The sequence below is a fragment of the Rutidosis leptorrhynchoides genome, chromosome 3 (assembly GCF_046630445.1).
Source record: "Rutidosis leptorrhynchoides isolate AG116_Rl617_1_P2 chromosome 3, CSIRO_AGI_Rlap_v1, whole genome shotgun sequence".
Classification (NCBI taxonomy): domain Eukaryota; kingdom Viridiplantae; phylum Streptophyta; class Magnoliopsida; order Asterales; family Asteraceae; genus Rutidosis; species Rutidosis leptorrhynchoides.
The window spans coordinates 395,960,902-395,971,197 of NC_092335.1; the positions used below are offsets into that span (position 1 = coordinate 395,960,902).

The 10,296-nt window shown below is 33.8% G+C and overlaps 2 non-coding genes across 2 annotated transcripts; both read left to right on the top strand.

The window, feature by feature from the left end:
• The first annotated feature begins 4,879 nt into the window (after positions 1-4,879).
• Positions 4,880-5,040, top strand: LOC139903683 (U1 spliceosomal RNA). Its single transcript, XR_011778488.1, has one exon. It is a non-coding gene; the product is annotated as a U1 spliceosomal RNA (small nuclear RNA).
• A 4,610-nt stretch (positions 5,041-9,650) lies between these two features.
• On the top strand, positions 9,651-9,811 carry LOC139903687 (U1 spliceosomal RNA). Its single transcript, XR_011778492.1, has one exon. It is a non-coding gene; the product is annotated as a U1 spliceosomal RNA (small nuclear RNA).
• Positions 9,812-10,296: the final 485 nt, after the last annotated feature.

Here is a 10,296-nt window from a genome sequence, read left to right on the forward strand (position 1 = left end):
TTATTGAATTATTTTTATTTTGTGAGGTGGCATTTGTTATATGGATTTATTTAATTTATTTTTATTTGTTGTATTAACATTTGAAGAACTAGATAACATTTCAAGAATCCAGAGACGTGAGGAACATGAGGACCATTTCAACCATCAAACCCATAAATATTTCAACCTTCAAACTCAGGAACATGAAATGTTCTTTCGATTACAACTTCTAAACTGTCCAGCCACCATCTTCGAAAATTGAGTTTATAATCCCTTTTGAGCATGAAATTATCAATGTTACCTTTATCGGAAAATTTGGTAACTTATGTTACTTTTTTGGGCTATTTGCCCTATTTAAAAATTCAAAGTTTTTAATTTCCTTCCACTAGCTTATAATACTGGTGGAAACAAACGTTGTGTAATTGAAATTAGGGCTTTTCTTATTTCTTATATATGCACATGTTAAAGTCTCACTTAATACACTAAATTTTTGTTGAGTAAATCATCCAACATCGGCCTTGGGTCAAAATATTGTGGTGCTTATAATAGCTTGAGTTCCTCATCCCCTTGAGTTAACTTTTGGGGTTGAATTGAGCTCAAGTCTATTATTTCACATGGTATCAGAGCTACGGTTATTGATGTTGGGACCACGCCCGGTCATTGATGTTGGGACCACGCCTGCACTAATCTGCGCCTCGTGTGAGGGGGGCGTAATGAGTAAATCATCTCACATCGGCCTTGGGTAAAAATATTGTGGTGCTTATAATTATACCTGGCAATTGAGACCCAAACACTCAAATTCGGGTCAAATGGATCAAGCTTTCAGGTCAACTGGGTCTTGAGAAAAATTAGGCTTAAAAATGTAAATCAAAACTTAAAAAAAGATTCAAAATGGGTTTCTCTCCAACCTATTGAGTCCTATACAAAAAATGAATGAACGGGTCTAATGGGTATCAATACTCAAAGATCAATAAATAGAAATAGGTCTAATGGGTTTTGTGAATGGGTCAAATGGGTCGAGCATAAAAAGTAATTCAAAGAAATCGATGAATGTGTCCCGTTACCCAAACTGACCCAACCTGACCCATTTTGACCCATTTAAAAAATTGACCCGTTTGACCTATGACCCATTTCAACCCAAAACCATTTTGACCCGTTACCCAAACCGACCCAACCTGACCCGTTTGCCAGACATACTTATAATAGCTTGAGTTCCTCATCCCCTTGAGTTAACTTTTGGGGTTGAATTGGGCTCACGTCTATTATATCACAATTTTCTCTTAAATATGTAAAATATTTGTGCTTATAATTAATTATTAGCACTGCTGTGTTATTATGTGTGCTAATGGTTGAGTAATGTGTGATGATTAATAGTGAATTAAGAGCACATAAATGCTAATATGAGTAGACCTTCGTTTAGGCTACGTCCCCTAGACATTCACAAGATTTTGAAACCTATAAAAGATTTCGAAGATGACGATACACCAAGTACTCATTTGGTTCGTCTTGTTGCAGAAGCTAATGATACAAATTGAGCTTAGAAACTTACAACAAGTATACATGTGGTTTTATGAAGTGTGCTTAAAAGTTTTTCAAATAAAGTTGAGTGGCTGTGTATTTTCTGATTTATTGTGGTTAAAGTATAAAGGCTTCGAATAATAATCATTATTCTTGAGATGAAATTCATCTTGCATTTATTTTCAGTTAACATAATAAAAATTAGTAAAGTATACTTTTGACATTGTGTTTTCATTTTTCTGTTAGCAGGAATGATTGAAAAACCTATTTTTCCGACGTTTACAGGTTAGTATTTGCTTGTGAATAAAAATTAAAATTGGTTTTCATTTCAGGTGCAAAAACTGCTTATATATGTCACCTGAATATCAAATAGTTAAACGTATTGAAGCTGATATGTGTCTTATTGATTTGGGTTACAGCATCATCCGCCAGTTAACGATACCAATCCATACAATGTATTTAGACCAAAGGAAAAATATTTAATACAAGAGAGGAGAGAAAAAGAGAGATGTCATTGTCAGCGAAGTCACCCTTCAAAGGATCCAGATGGTGTACAAGGTATCATGCTAACCATAATTAGGCGGCTATTTTGACCCATTTAATTACGGAAAGGTTGATTTGGGTTCCATTTTGATTTTATGTCCCTCAAATTTTGAAGTTTAATGAAAAGCAGACTGGGTCAAATGGGTTTAATAGGTCGAACAATTGATTACAAAAATGTTTACAACCTTTTAGATCATGATTGTACTAGTATTGTTCTTCTAACCATAGTCAACATTCAACATGTTAGTTATTATACTATTTGAAATGGTAATGTTTTATAACATATCTTATTTCACATGCTCATTGCTCGCATTTATGTGTCCTGTGATGACCTGTTTACTTATGTGATCCGCGGGAAAATGTCCCGTTTTGAACTCAAATGGGTCAGCTCAAAAAGTGTAGCTAAAAGGGTATATTTAATGGCATACATTTACATTTATTAATTATTAAAATCGTTTTGTACAAGAATTTGGTGTTATAGAAATTAAATTGAAATACTAATTAAGGTTTCGTCATGTTTGCAGGATCCACTTGAGCCAATATTAGTGTTCACAAAGCCGTTGGATCCTACAAAGCTGGCGGCTGTGGGCATTATATTTATAACACCACCCGATTTATAACACCACCCGCTACTGTTGTACTGAACGCCATCTCATCACTCTCATGTACTCCTCCTCGTAAAAAAAAAAAAATCTCCTGCTCATGGACGCACAAATATAAATTGACATACATAATTATCTAAAGCTCGTGATCATCCTACTTGGTTACACTGAAAAAAAAAATATGATACATACATGATCATGCTGATCAGTGGCGGAAGATAGCACAACCCAAAGGGGGTGACTGCCCCTCCTGGGTTTGGGCTTATAATTAGCAATTTTTCATATTTTGGGCTTTTAGTTTTCAATATATTTTGTATTGGCCCACCTGGCCCAAACACAAACAAACATTACCCATTAACAAAGTTTAGATATTTAGATGGAAACTTCAAAAAGTACTGGTACAATTACGATCCCAAAATTCCCAATTAAAAAAATGAATACAACACAGCTAATTAACCCTAAACCCAAAATTTCAATCAAAATTCTTTACCTAATCACCTGATGACTGACGCTTCTTTCTCAAAATTCATCAAATGAAATCCAATACAAGCCAAGTTAGCCAACTACAAGTTATTATATGAGGTATTCTTTTCTAATTTTCTAACAATCGAACTACAAAATTGTACAATGTTTTAATTTGTATGTATTGTATATATGTGATTGTGTTTGTGTTTGTGTTAGTTAGCTTTCCATTTAAGTAGCTCGTTGTTTCTATTTTACTATTGTTTATTTCACACTTCATAGCTATTCTTTATTATATGGTAATATGCTAATGATTAATGAAGTCTTTATTGAACTGATGAAGTATTAAATAACTCCAAGTTGTTATTTAAATATTTAACAGTAAAGCTACATATGTGTGTCTATTTGTTATTAAAGAACTCGAAGTTGATAATTGTTATTCACTTATTTGGGGAGTTGTTATTTCACACTTTAGTGTTTTAAACCATCAATTTAAATTTTAAAGCTACATTACTCCTAGTCTCCTACTTACTGACTTTGAATTCTGGAGATTTAATTTGAGATATAATGATAACATATGAATGTTTGATATTTAGAATACTATCATGAAGAACACAAAAAAGATTACTTCTTTTTTTTTCTAAGAGAAAGAGTGATGAACCAACTGAAGATGTAAATCAAGAAAGTAAACGTTTCAAAGCTTCAACAAGTGCGTCAGAAGAGCGAAACCAACCAGACCCGGAACCAAATGTTTCTGAAATTCCAAGGCCAAATACAAATCATTTTGATATTACTTCAATAGAAAGAGACCCGGGAAAGAGAAAACAAATGTGGGAATATTCGATTAATCTGAGGGAACAAATAAGGCGACAATATTTGAATTTCGGACCTCTTCAAGTACATCTTAAAAAGTACCCTGCAAAAGGGAAACAAGATCGTAAATTTCGGTTTGTGTGGTTTGAATTATTCCCTAACTGGTTGATGAATTTAAAGACAAAAAAGGTCGTCGAGCTGAACTATAATCTTTGAACATTGTTCTTTAATCGGTTGTTTTGGTTTCTTATGACTTGCTAAGTGATGGTTATGTACTTATGTTTCACATATATAAATATATAAAGTATAACTTTTTGCGATTATAAATTAAGATTCTTGTTACTGCTACTTTACACTGGTTATGTATTCCTTCTTGATCTGTTCATGTTGCTTCCATGTATTACATGTGTATAGCTAGTTTTTTTGGTTATACATGGCCCTTAAGTACTATTGCTCTATGTAAATGTTATTCATCATGTCCTTGAGAATGCTTGTTGTTCGTATTGATCTCGCCCCTACGAGAAAAATTTCAAGTTACGCCACTGATGCTGATTGAAAATACATTAAACGATTTCTGTTACATAGTTTGAATGTGTGCTATTTTGATGTAAATCAAAAGTAATACTCATTCGGTACAAATTTCTAGTTGTGCACCTCCACTTGGTGTTGAATATAAAGATACACAGTTAACATCCTTAAACCGATAAGTTCGTATATCTAATTTATACTCTGATTCATTCAATGAAAGTTGTTTTAACATCCTGTTGGGAGTTTTATTTATTATATATATATATTTTAATTTTAATTGAAAGGAAATTATAAAAGAATTGTAAGACTTGAAAATGGTAATGTTGAAGTATAAAAAGGTTTTGGTGAATATTAAGTTTATCCCACATCGGTGGGAGGAGAAAAGCATTAGGGGATATAGGTAGTATAAAATGGGAACCAAGCAATTGAAATGCTCACTTACCTGGACGAGGTCAATGGACGATCAAGAAGGTCCATGGCTTAGGTTGGTGACTTCCATTGCACTTTGGAGGGGTGCCATCCTAAGGTCGGCCTAAGTGGTCGAGCCTACGTCATAATTTGTGGTAGTCGGGGCTTGCGTTCGCGCAGCCCCTGCACAATGCTCTAGATCAATTTTTTTTCATATTTCATAGTACTATTTTTCTTTCAAACTGTTTGTCTTGCCTGGCCAACCAAAGGTCTAAGCTACTTAAATTAATGGAAAAAGCTCAGCGAGGTGATACCACAATTGAGACTAAATCAATCTAGCGAGAAAAAGTAGGTTAGCAGGAGAGCTGCCTTTGAAACAGAGGAGCTTGTCATTTCAATTCTTGAAGATTAATTACAAGCTCAATAACTTGACACTCTTTTAAATTCCCAAGCAAAAAGGTATTTTACGAGCTGCATATTTCTTCTTCTATGGCACTAAAGAGGGTATTGGTTGTAATGGACTTTTATATAAACATACACTTTCCGACTATATTTACACAACGGCCCCTCAAATTTACACTTTCTCTAGGGTAAAAAGTGTAAATATATAATTCTATTAAAATAAAAGAAAATAATTCCACCCGAATTTATTAACCCTTATATACTAAATGTCATCGGAAACATTGTAGTTTTAGTTCAAAGCGATTGTAGTTTTAAGTTTACGTTCACATTACAACCGGTCTCCCAAATTCGACTATATTTACACAACGGCCCCTCAAGTTTACACTTTCTCTAGGGTAAAAAGTGTAAATATATAATTCTATTAAAATAAAAGAAAATAATTCCACCCGAATTTATAACGGGCCATATCTTCTCGCTCGGTGCGAGTTGAATTTTTCCGAGACTACCGTTCAACTCGAAAAAATCTTACGAACACAACGAGACTAACTATACGCGAAACGGTCACTTATCAAAAAACGCTAAACACGACGGCCACGTATCTTTCCACTCGCCGCGAGCTAAATTTTTTCGATTAAAAGTACGTTTGAAACGGAAACTTTTTAAAAAACGTTAAAAACAACGACAACCTGTATCTTCCTGTTCGCCGCGAGTTATATTTTTTCGCCAGCACCGTCAGACTCGAAATAATTGTATCAACAAAACGAAACTAACTACGTTTGAACCGGACAGATTTTAAAAAACAGTAAAGACCGCAACACCAACAACGGCGCTTAACACATGAGCCGTTTTCCCTTCTGTAAATACATAAAGCTACGTTAAATATGAATACACATGTCGAAAGCCCCCGCCGCATCGCTCGGGCCGGACCGAACTAGTTGATCATATTGGATGTACATATGTTTTTATAAACCTTGTTTGTCCATTTAGACATCGTCTTTTGGTGGACGCTTTGTTGTAAAATCAATATGAAAGTGTAATTTCTCCCTTTTATTGAGAAGTGTTGGACCGATCTACGATATGCTTAGTTACTACTTTTAAGTAACATAATTGTCAATTGTGACTTAAAATTATATAGATCTTCACTGCTTTACTCAATCCTATAGTTGGTGGTGCAACCTGCAGTCGAAGTTCAAACGGATGATTGTTTTATGAGAAGCTGTTAAATAAATTAGCATAAAGTTCGCCTTCCTGCTCATGGATACAGTTGAATTGACATAAACTCGTGTCATCATACTTGGTCCGCGCTGCGCTTTTCAACCACACTTTGTTGTGACTTAAGATGGTAAAAATAACTTATTAGACAAAGAAAACGAATCAACTACACTAAAAGTTACAAATTTGAAATAGCAAGTTTACTTTTGCTCCTTTGAAACATGTGTAAACATCAAGTTAATAATTCTACTTTCTTTACACGTATGTATAAACATTGACAGTTTGTGGCACGATTACTATACCTAAAAGGATTACTATACCTAAAAATACAATTGTACATAGGCAGACTGGTTCACGGTTAGGCCATATTTATATATTGATCAGCAGTCAAATTTTGAATTAGTGGAACCCCATTGTAGTACCCATTCGGCATTTTAAATGAAGCAACTATAAAACAAAAAACTAAAAGACTGACGTATTAGGATCAATTTCATGTTTTAATGGACTGTTTGGGAGTATTGAAGCAACAATATTTAACACGACTGCTTGGGTGTATCGAACTATAAAGATCTTTTGTGTGTGTTTGTGCGTGTGTGTGTGTGAAATGGGCAACGATGTGCACGCCCAAATAAGACATAAAAATCAGATACCAAAGGACCAACTCTAGTTGATATAACCAAAGGATTAACTCCAGCGAAAACATCACATGTTTCCCTAAACTATCAGATAACACAAGACAAATGAATATCGTTATGTTCATAATAGTGTTTCAAGTGAGCATCAACGCATGTAAACCACATAAATTTGTAATTTTTGAAAGTCCAAAATTTTGGCACATTTAACATCAAAAGAAACAGATAATTCTAATCATATAAGTTTAAGAAACAAACAACACCACTCAATGTAAAGCAATTCAAATTCACTTTTCGCAAATCCACTTTCCACTTCAGTATAATCAAAATCCTTAGCAATACCATGATCAATCTCAACACTTGCAACAGCCAACAACCATATTTCCCGTTGATTCCGAAAAAAAGAAATACAATTGTATTACACATTTTTTGTTTAATACATTGTTTATTTGCCTTTCAAAAAAAGTTGTTAAGAGTAAACTGCAGCTAGGATATTGTTTACCAATCTCAACCTGCATTTGTGACATAGATGGCTCAGTCGTATATTAGTTCGTTGTAAAAGTTTGACACCTCACAAATTGTAAATTGTGGCGTTCAAGTGGTGTCAAACTGCATAACTCCTACTGATTTATGTCTTTATCTGCATCAAAACGGTTTAGCACGAACTTACAAATTTATTACATATTAGAACTTCAAATTAAAATTAACCTGGGAAGTGATAGAAGGATGTAGGCGAATAATGTGAAAAGATCCAACTTCGTATCAGCGTAAAATCAGAGAACGGGAAGATGGACGTCGACGATGGATGTGTGCGATGGCGCAAATTTTTTTATGAATAAATAAATATGAATATAATATAAATATAAATAAAGGGGGATGATTCTCACACACACTTTTTTGATCCTCACACACCAATTTAAAGAAATGGAGTATTATTAGAAGAGTAAAAGGTTAAAATAGATGTGTGAGGATCAAAAAATGGTGTGTTAGAATCATCCCCATAAATAAATCCTTGAGCTCTATTGATATATTAATTAATAATAATACTAGCTTAGTGACCGCGAATTCGCGGGGCTACTTTATTGGATTAAGCATTTATTAATTTTACGCGAGTAAATGTGAATAATTTTTTTATTTTGCATGTGTTGTAGTAACCTCGACATTCAGATAATATTTCCCTATAGTTATTGAGCAAAGTAGTACCAAAAAACGCATATCTACAGGTACAAAAGATTTGTTGTATAGTAACAATATTCATAAAATGGAACGTTATGCATCAATTAAGTTCATAAATACACTCTACTTTTGAAATTTAAGATAACATGTTCAAACATATACTATTAGTGGGTGATGTCCCAAAAACCCCACACACCTTATTCCAACAAAAACATCTTAACATTTTATTTACTTATTACTTATCTAAGCTTGTAGACAAGTTCAACTTGCAAGTTGATATCTCATGTGCCAAACCATTAGACTGAAGGTTCAATCACTCATTAGACTAAAGGTTCAATCATAGATGTAGTCTCATCCAATCCGAGCTAACTGAAGGTTCAATCATAAACAAACCATTAGACTTTTGAGTAGATAAAATTTATTGTGATCAACACAAATTCCAATGGGTTTGGTACCCTTTGGAAAGACCATCGTTTGATTCTTGATAGTACTTATAGTATTAGCTAAGTTATCGAAAGATCATCGTTAAAAATCTTTAATTTTGTTGTTATTAATCACAAAAAATAACATCTGAATAATTTTACCTAATAATTGCCATTGACTTAAGATGAAAGATGCAACGCTTCACATCTCAATCCATGATACAGTTTAAGAATCCCATGGTGGAGCCTTATGATGAAAGATACCACATGTGAATGTCAAGTATCAACAGTTGATCTTAAGCACATGTAGACATAGAAAACATTTACATACATGGACTTACACTTTAAGCAGTAAAAAGTGAGATTTGCACAAACTATAAGTAAAAATAAATACATTAAACGAACTTAAAAATAAACAATAAAAATTGCCACTGGGAATTTTTGAACAACCTCTTGATTAGTAGCATCACTATTAGACTAAGAAACATAGCTGAAGATGAGTTACCTATAATTACGACCATTGCATATGTATGATTAAATTCAAGGATTACTTTTTATTCAAACCATTCCTTCTTCAAGTTTTGAGTTTATGTGTGACTATTTTGTTGCTTTTTGTTACATCACATTCCAACTAAAAGAGCACAAGACTAAAGTAGTGAAAACCATAAAAATTTCAGCAATTGTTTTTCAACAAAAGCTACTCTAATTTAAATAAAAGAAATTCCTTATCTTAAAGTGATACTCCACATCTATCACATTTAAAAAAAAAAAAAAAAACTGCATTTAAACATAAAATCAAATACAAAAGTAACCTTACCTCTTAACAACGCAGCTCATGACCTGCACGAAACATATAAGTTTGGGTGAGTATTGAAAGCATCCCACATCGGTGGAAAGAGAAAAGCTAAATGAGATATAGGGAATATAAAAAGAGAGGCAGGCAATTGAGTTAGATACTTACCTGGACTAAGTCAATGGACAATCATGAAGGTCCATGGCTTAGGTTGGTGACTTCCATTGCACTTTGGAGGGGTGCCAGCCTAAGCTCGGCCCAAGTGGTCGAGCCTAGGTCATAATTTGTGGTAGTGGGGGCTTGCGTTCGCGCAGCCCCTGCACAATACTCTAGTTCAATTTTTTTCATATTTCATAGTACTATTTTTCTTTCTGTTTGTCTTGCCTGGCCAACCAAAGGTCTAAGCTACTTAAATTAATGGAAAAAGCTCAGCGAGGTGATACCACAATTGAGACTAAATCAATCTAGCGAGAAAAAGTAGGTTAGCAGGAGAGCTGCCTTTGAAACAGAGGAGCTTGTCATTTCAATTCTCGAAGATTTGCATCAACAACGTGACACTCTTTTAAATTCCCACGCAAAAAGGTATTTTACGAGCTGCATATTTCTTCTTCTATGGCACTAAAGAGGGTATTGGTTGTAATGGACTTTTATATAAACATACACTTTTGATAGACTGTTCAATAGTCACAATCATGATTAATATGAACGATGTTTGTTAGACAACATTTTTTTCAAAGGAAAATGTAAAGCTTCTCAAGATAAAATCTTGTTTAAGAGGAATAATTTGTTAGCTATAATCAGTGAAC